At 46.2% G+C, this 7,646-nt stretch overlaps 1 pseudogene; it reads left to right on the top strand.

The window, feature by feature from the left end:
- Positions 1–1,270: 1,270 nt before the first annotated feature.
- On the top strand, positions 1,271–2,013 carry LOC135984183 (olfactory receptor 51L1-like; annotated as a pseudogene).
- Positions 2,014–7,646: the final 5,633 nt, after the last annotated feature.

The raw sequence follows: 7,646 nt of genomic DNA, 5'->3' as shown, positions 1-7,646 counted from the left end.
TCCATGGGTCCAGATGATGAAGATGTCATCAATGTAGCGCAAGTAGAGTAGGGGCGTTAGGGGACAAGAGCTAAGGAAGCATTGTTCTAAGTCAACCATAAAAATGTTGGCATACTGTGGGGCCATGCGGGTACCCATAGCAGTGCCACTGACTGGAAGGTATATATTGTCCCCAAATGTGAAATAGTTGTGGGTGAGGGCAAAGCAAGCTCTTCCCTACACCTCATAACCTTTCATGCCATGCAGTGAGGCTCCTCAAAGTTCATAGCCAAAAGGCATTTGCCACTGTCTGCTCCAGCCACATCTTGACGTTCTTACTCGGTTTTGACTTTCTAACCACCCAGGCAAATCACACTTGACTCACAAACTGAACAAAGGGAGCTGAGAATGTGGCTCTGTGGACGTATGGAAACCCCCAATGAAGTACAATTTGTGCTAGCTCATGTTAATCTGAGCTCTCCTGCCCTGGAAAGAGGATGGTCTCAGGGTTAAGACTATTGAGTGCTGCCCTGGAGAATTGGATCGGATCCCTGCCTCTGCCACAGACTGACTGTGTGATACTGGGCAAGTCACTTAAACCGAACGTGTCACTAATTGTGTGATCCTCATATCCTGGGTGCAGAGGCACTGAACACTCACTGGTGCCACTGGGGACTGTGTTTTGAACATACGAAGCGCTGCCTAACGCTAAGTACTCTGAAGATTCCAGTCCTGGCGTCTCAGCTTGGCCATGCTTGAAGTAGGGGACACTTTTTACCTTGATCTCCCTGTGCCTCATTTCCCCAATCTCTACAATGGACATAATAATTGGAAAACAAATTAATTCCTCTGTCTTCAGTACAGGGTTTGAATAAAGCCAGAGGCCACACCCGGATCAAGGAACAGCAATCAGAGTTTGAATAGCTGCTCATGAACTGAGCACGGTCCATGCTATGCACTGAATGAGGCAGAGGTCCAGTGGCTAAATTCTACGTGGCCTTTAATAACAAACTGTCTCATGAGGGATACACACAAAGAGGGCTGGCAGGCAGTCTTAATTCTGTCATGCCCTAACTTTTAAGTGCTTGACTTTGTAACCTGAATAATGTTCTTTTAATGTAGTATTTTGGTAGATGACCTACAAATGGATAATGCTGCTGTTATTACAGTTGTTATTTGGACCTACAGAGGACACTGAATGCATGAGACATCAGCGATCAGTCAGACTGGCTTCAGCCACTTGGCCTTAACCCTCACAGGAATTCCAGGGCTGCAGCATGTCTATTATTGGATGGCTTTCCCTCTGGGCTCAGTGAACTACATCATGCTCTCTGTCATATGGCTGGACCACAGTCTCCTCATCCCAATGTTCTATTTCCTTTCAACGCTGGCATTGGCAGACTTGGGCTTATCTGTCTTCACCTTGCCCACCATGCTGAGCATCTTCTGGTTGGAATCCAGCTCCATCCAATTCAATGCCTGCGTTACCCAGATGTACTTCATCCAGCCTTCTCCACCACGGAGTCTGGGGTCCTGGGTCGCCATGGCGTTTGACTGCTTTGTGGCCATATGCAACCCTCCGAGATATGCCTCCGTCTTGACAAATGCCAGGAGCAAAAGGCAGGGGCGGCGATTCTATTGCGGGCAGTCTGTGTGATGCTGCCAGTTGTCTTCCTCATTAAAAGGCTTCCCTTCTGCCTGCACTCGGATGTGCGGACGTTGGCCCATGGGGACAAAACAGGTCAACAGGTCAACTTGTACGGTCTGACTGCCACGGTACTGACCAAGGGATTGGATTCCTTGTCTATCCACCCATCATATGTCATGATCCTGAAGGCCGTCCTGAGCACTGCCTCCTGGGAAGAGCACGTCAAGGCATTCAGCACCTGCATCTCTCACACCTGCTGCACCATCTACATCCCACTCATTGGGTTGTTCATAATACACAGGTTTGGGAGGCACCTGTCCCCCTTCACGCACATGCTCCTGGCCGATGCCTACCTGCTGGTGCCCCCCTCCCCCATTGCGTCCTGAACCCCATCATCGACAGCTTGAAAACCGAGCAGATCCGTCGGAGGATTCTGGGAATTATTCATCAGAGAAGAGTCCAATCAGCAAACCCCTTCTAGTGGGGCGTGGCTCCCTGGATCAGCTGCCTCGTGCCCCACAGAGATCCAGGGAATTCTGCAGGGCTGTCCCAGCGGATTGGCTGTACTGAGGGAAGTTTGTTAGGACACAGCCAGGTTCCTGGCATCTTCCCTTCCCCACTCCAGAGCATAAACCTAAGGCCCAAATGTGGTTTTCTCGGATATCACCCCAGCCTACCCCACCCCAGCTGCCAAGCTTCCAAGTTGGGGACAGAACCTAGATCCCCCAATTCCCAGCCTAGCCCCCTAACCATCAGACCATCTTTATACAGCACAGCACACACAGGGTCACAGGGAAGCAGAGTCCACCACAATGTTGTCCTCGGAAGGAAGGGGCTACTGCAGTGCATGTGATCAAAGAGTGCAAAGAGATCCTGGAGTCATTGTGGATAGTTCTCTGAAAACATCCACTCAATGTGCAGCGGCAGTCAACAAAGCAAACAGAGCGCTGGGCATCATTAAGAAAGTGATAGATAATAGGCCAGAAAATATCATGTTGCCTCTCTAGAAACCCATGGGACACCCACACCTTGAATACTGCGTGCAGATGTGATCGCCCCATCTCAAAAAAGATATCTTGGACTTGGAAAAGGTTCAGAAAAGGGCAACAAAAATGAGTAGGGGTACGAAACAGCTTCCATATGAGGAGAGATTAATAAGACTAGACAGTATTTGGTCCTGCCATGCGGGCAGGGGACTGGACTCGATGACCTCTCAAGGTCCCTTCCAGTCCTAGAATCTATGAATCTATGAATCTATAAGACTGGGACATTTCAGCTTGGAAAAGAGATGGCTAAGGGGAGATATGATTGAGGTCTATAAAATCATGACTGGTGTAAAGAAATTAGATTAGGAAGTGTTGTTTGGGAGGGAGATTGAAAAAAAATCACTCCCCAACAAACATTTTTTAACGGGTCCATTTGTGTTTTCTCCCAAAAGATTGTTATAAAAACACAATCAAAATGATTGTTCATGAAAGAAAAGATGTCAACACATTTTTGGATACAATTTTTGAAAATAAAATCAAATACAACCATATTTTTAGGGGGGGAAATGAAGAATTTTGACAATATCAATAATTTGTTGTACAAATGTATTTGTTTTGAAAAAAGAAAATCAGCAAAAATATTTCTTTTGAAAATTTGGACCAGCTCTAATAATAATACAGAAATGGCTGCTGCTTTAATTCCCAGATTTATCAAAAATAAAACTCCACAACTCAGTTTATTTTTATTTATTTAAATCTACATGAAAAATAAGAGGGTTATCAAGAGGTCACAAATGTGTTGCAAACAGAACAGTTTTAATTTCAGTATTATGAACCTCCAAAGTGCAAAAATCTTGAGTCAGGACCCCCAAAAATCGAGAGATTGGTTCCAAAACCATGATTTTTAATAATAATAATAATAAATTTGGATTCTGTTTATTCACCTTCTGGGTTTTCAGTCTTTAGGATGCACTTGGGTCATATTTTTTCTTTCCTGAATAACCATGAATGCCAGAAACTTACTTCTTGTTGTCATGGAAGCTGAGAGTCTCATATAATCACGTGACTCCAGCAGTTGAGGCTTTGCATTAAATATAGCGAATCTCCTGATGAAATGCAAGCATGAGCAATGCTGTGTGAATGTGTACAGTAAATGGAGGTCTCCTTAGTCATACTGAGCAGAGAACTGCTTAATCAGATTTTCTTCTGATCATTCTCCTCTCCCTGTCTCTGAATTGAACAGTGCCAGGGTGGAAGATGGTGACACATAAGAACATAAGAACGGCCATACTGGGTCAGACCAAAGGACCATCTAGCCCAGTATCCTGTCTTCTGACAGTGGCCAGGGGATGTTGACAAACAGACACCCGATCTGGGGACCAGTCCCATCCGGAGCCTCACAGCACCTGCCTGATTCACTGTGGTGTTACTCCAATTTAATGCCATTCTCCAAGGGCTTATGCTGGTGAACGCCATTCCAGAAGGATGTTATCAATTAAAGAAAAGTCAGAAAAAAGCCTCAAGAATGATTCAAAGGTTAGAAACCCTGCCGCCTAGAACATAAGAACGTAAGAACGGCCGTACTGGGTCAGACCAAAGGTCCATCCAGCCCAGTATCCTGTCTACCGACAGTGGCCAGTGCCAGGTGCCCCAGAGGGAGTGAACCTGACAGGTAATGATCAAGTGATCTCTGACAGACAGAGGCTAGGGACACCATTCCTTACCCATCCTGGCTAATTGCCATTAATGGACTTAACCTCCATGAATTTATCCAGTTCTCTTTTAAATGCTGTTACAGTCCTAGCCTTCACAACCTCCTCAGGTAAGGAGTTCCACAAGTTGACTGTGCGCTGTGTGAAGAAGAACTTCCTTTTATTTGTTTTAAACCTGCTGCCTATTAATTTCATTTAGAGACCCCTAGTTCTTGTATTATGGGAAGAATTAAATAATTTTTCCTTATCTACTTTCTCCACATCACTCATAATTTTATATGTCTCTATCATATCCCCCCTTAGTCTCCTCTTTTCCAAGCTGAAAAGTCCTAGCCTCTTTAATCTCTCCTCATATGGGACCCTTTCCAAACCCCTAATCATTTTAGTTGCCCTTCTCTGAACCTTTTCTAGTGCCAGTATATCTTTTTTGAGATGAGGAGACCACATCTGTACGCAGCATTCCAGATGTGGGCATACCATTGATTTATATAAGGGCAATAATATATTCTCTGTCTTATGCTCTATCCCCTTTTTAATGATTCCTAACATCCTGTTTGCTTTTTTGACCGTCTCTGCACACTGTACGGACAACTTCAGAGAACTATCCACGATAACTCCAAGATCTTTTTCCTGATTTGTTGTAGCTAAATTAGCCCCCATCATATTGTATGTATAGTTGGGGTTATTTTTTACAATGTGCATTACTTTACATTTATCCACATTAAATTTTATTTGCCATTTTGTTGCCCAATCACTTAGTTTTGTGAGATCTTTTTAAAGTTCTTCACAGTCTGCTTTGGTCTTAACTATCTTGAGCAGTTTAGTATCATCTGCAAACTTTGCCACCTCACTTTTTACCCCTTTCTCCAGATCATTTATGAATAAGTTGAATAGGATTGGTCCTAGGACTGAGCCTTGGAGAACACCACTAGTTACCCCTCTCCATTCTGAGAATTTACCATTAATTCCTACCCTTTGTTCCCTGTCTTTTAACCAGTTCTCAATCCATGAAAGGACCTTCCCTTTCATCCCATGACAACTTAATTTACGTAAGAGCCTTTGGTGAGGGACCTTGTCAAAGGCTTTCTGGAAATCTAAGTACACTATGTCCACTGGATCCCCCTTGTCCACATGTTTGTTGACCTCTTCAAAGAACTCTAATAAATTAGTAAGACATGATTTCCCTGTACAGAAACCATGTTGACTTTTGCCCAACAATTTATGTTCTTCTATGTGTCTGACAATTTTATTCTTTACTATTGTTTCGACTAATTTGCCCGAGAAGCAGGATGTCACGGACTCACAGATCGTGCCCACTCTTGGCCCCGTGCGGTCCGTGGAGGGTGCCCCTTTCAGTGCGACAGCCCTTCTTGGGGGTCTACTCTCTCTCGGGGTCAGGCCCCTCCGCCTCCTGGAGCCGCACCTCTCTGAGCCTTAGCACGTCTGTCTCTGCTGTGGGCCCCCTCAGGGAGTCCACTCGCTCTGGACTCCCAGGGCCTCCACCCCCAAAGGGGTTGATGCAACCCTGTTCTCTAGACCGGAGTGACTCTCAGCTAGCATAAAACAGGAGGATTTATTGAGAGTTAAACACAGCACAGGAAACTCTCAGGGCCTCAGGCCTGGCCTCCCTCAGCCCAGCACATCCCAGTCTCTCTGCATCCAGGTGGGCTTTGCCTGCTCCCCCTCTCCAGCCCAGAGCCCCCTTGCTTCCCAGCTGGGCATCTGAGATCCCCGGCCCCAAGCCCGGCCTCTGTCCATTGTCTTCTCTCCAGGTAAACAAGGTCATAAACCGGGGCCTCCTCTCCTTGCTTCTGTCCTCTGGCTGGAACCGGCTGGTTAGGTCACTGGCTCCTCACTCTGCAGGCCATTGTCCTCCCACTGGCCAGAACCGGCTGCGATTCCTGAGCTGGGTCTCCGGGTCCGGTCTCTGGGGTATCCATCCTCCAGGCCATTGGCTGGGGTCCCACATTGCCTCTCCGGTCCTCTGTAACAACAAACTCCCTCTCCCCTCACCTCGTTAAACCAGTAACACCCAGGGAAACTGAGTCCCACCCCCTCCGCATGCAAACCATTGAAACCCCACCGAAAACAAGAAAATAAACAAGAAAATCCCCCACTTCGTCACACCTACATTAGACTTATTGGTCTGTAATTGCCGGATCACCTGTAGAGCCCTTTTTTAATATTGGCGTTACATTAGCTATCTTCCAGTCGTTGGGTACAGAAGCCGATTTAAAGGACAGGTTACAAACCCTAGTTAATAGTGTTGTCAGAGGCTACCAGTGTGGTGCTTCTGCTTTCTCCTGTTGATATCACTCGGCTGCGTGCGTGTGTTTCATCTGTGTGCTGCCCCAGCTCTGCGCAGATCGCTGACACAGCAGACCCGACGAGAACCCCCAATGACCACAGAGTCTAGTAAGGTACAAAGGCACCTCGGCCAGGTTTATTGCGACCTCGGACACAATTGCAGTTCCCCGTAGATTACTTAGTCTACCGGGCATACTACTAATAGATGCCTCTTGGCAAGGACCCGGCTCAGTGGCGGGATTTTCCACTGCCCCCGTGGCCGGACAAAGACACCACCCCAGGGATACATTTTTATACACAGGTACAAACAAGTTACACATCACTCCTGACGTATTGAGGTGCAACCCCTCTACGTAGTAAGGTGCCACCTCGCACCTGTTGGTTCGATCAAAACAACTCTATCCATCATTTTACCCTTTTGCCCCTGTCATTGGGATGAGTCAATCTGTTCCCTGTTATCTGTGGAATGTTCCGGTTATAGTGTATCTTGGTACCATGTTTATGCTGTAACTATGCTAAATGAATATATATTTATGCAACATCAGCCCTTTCCTTGCCAACTTCTGTGAGCAGGGCCTGCCTCTTGCTCACAGCTTAACTTTGCTTCATATTAGCAAAGTCTTGACCATTACTTTAGTTTGGTTCAGGCCTCATACGGGGCCTTCATTAGGCCTTCACTTACTACAAATAGTTCCACAATTTCACATTTGAGTTCTTTCAGAACTCTTGGGTGAATGCCATCTGGTCCCGGTGACGTGTTAATGTTACGTTTATCAATTAATTCCAAAACCTCCTCTAGTGACACTTCAATCTGTGACAGTTCCTCAGATTTGTCACCTACAAAAGCCGGCTCGGGTTTGGGAATCTCCCTAACATCCTCAGCCGTGAAGACTGAAGCAAAGAATCCATTTAGTTTCTCCGCAATAACTTTATCATCTTTAAGCCCTCCTTTTGTATCTCGATCATCGAGGGGCCCCACTGGTTGTTTAGCAGGCTTCCTGCTTCCTACGCTCG

The sequence above is a fragment of the Chrysemys picta genome, chromosome 1 (assembly GCF_011386835.1).
Source record: "Chrysemys picta bellii isolate R12L10 chromosome 1, ASM1138683v2, whole genome shotgun sequence".
NCBI classification, from domain to species: Eukaryota; Metazoa; Chordata; order Testudines; family Emydidae; genus Chrysemys; species Chrysemys picta.
This window is presented reverse-complemented; position numbering and strand designations above follow the sequence as displayed.